The sequence below is a fragment of the Bos indicus x Bos taurus genome, chromosome 3 (assembly GCF_003369695.1).
Source record: "Bos indicus x Bos taurus breed Angus x Brahman F1 hybrid chromosome 3, Bos_hybrid_MaternalHap_v2.0, whole genome shotgun sequence".
Taxonomy (NCBI): domain Eukaryota; kingdom Metazoa; phylum Chordata; class Mammalia; order Artiodactyla; family Bovidae; genus Bos; species Bos indicus x Bos taurus.
This window is the reverse complement of record NC_040078.1, coordinates 95,459,235-95,460,426: the sequence shown is the minus strand read 5'-3', so window position 1 is coordinate 95,460,426 and position 1,192 is coordinate 95,459,235.

The following is a 1,192-nucleotide window of genomic DNA, read 5'->3' as shown; positions in this document are numbered from 1 at the left end:
AACTTTTAATTTAAAGTCATTACTCCAAGTATCTATGCATATGACCCATATATAAGTATGTTCAATTTAATAACCACATTTATTAAAAAGCCATTATAGGTAAGGTGCTTTTTCTATATGAAGATATGAGGATATGAAGGTAAGACATCCATCTCAGCCCTCAAGGAACTAGAAATTTAATGAGAGAAATAAAATATCTTATATGGTGTATAGTAGGATATTAGATATAATGAAATAATAAGTTACATTTGGAAAGTAATAAGTACCTTTAAGACACCAAACTCCATTTTCAGAAAGTTACTCTGGAAGAGTCAAGTAGATTTTCATTTCCAACAAAATGAAGACTAGATTTCCTTAAAATCTTCCCAAAACATAACAAATAAATTGCTGGCTAAAATATTTTTTAAAATATACTTTAGAATTCAGAGTTGCACTGATAAGAAGGTAAGGGAAATCTGCAGAGACCAAAAATGAGGGAGAGTGAGTCTTGATGCCAGCTGTTGTGGGGGGCATCCACTGATCTCTAGTATGGTATTTTCCTGGGGCTGCTGTAATGAAGTATTACAAACTGAGTTGCTTAAACAACAGAAATTTATTGTCTCACTGTTTAAAGCTGAGAAGTCTGAAATCAAGTTAGTTTCTTCTGAGGGCTGAGGGAAAATCTATTCCATTCCTTTTTCCTAGCTTCTTGTAGCTTCAAGTATAACTTGGCTAGTAGATGCTGTTCATCGTGTTTTCTCAGCCTTCCCTTTATATGTATCTACTTCTGCATTCAAATTTCCCTTTATTATAAGAATACCAGTCATAATGAATTAGGGCCTACCCTAATAATCTCATCTTAACTTGATCATCTGTTAAGACTCAATTTCCAAACCAGAACACATTTGCAGGTACTGGAGGTTAGAAGTTTGACATCTGTTAGAGGGACAAAATTCAACCAATAACATTTGATAACCTCAAGTTTTAGTTTTAAAGAGACTCAAGGAGAGGAAAAAAGGTAATGCTTAGAGCAACTGTGACCTGGGAAGACTGACAGAAGGCCCCTTGACAAAGCCAGAACTGCCAAAGGATAATACACTCAAGGCAAAGTTAAACTAAATGTCAAAATATTTTGCCTACTTTATTGTTTATTTTCTTATTATTGAATTTTGAGAGTCCTTTGTATATTCTGGATAAAAGTTTTTTTTTATCA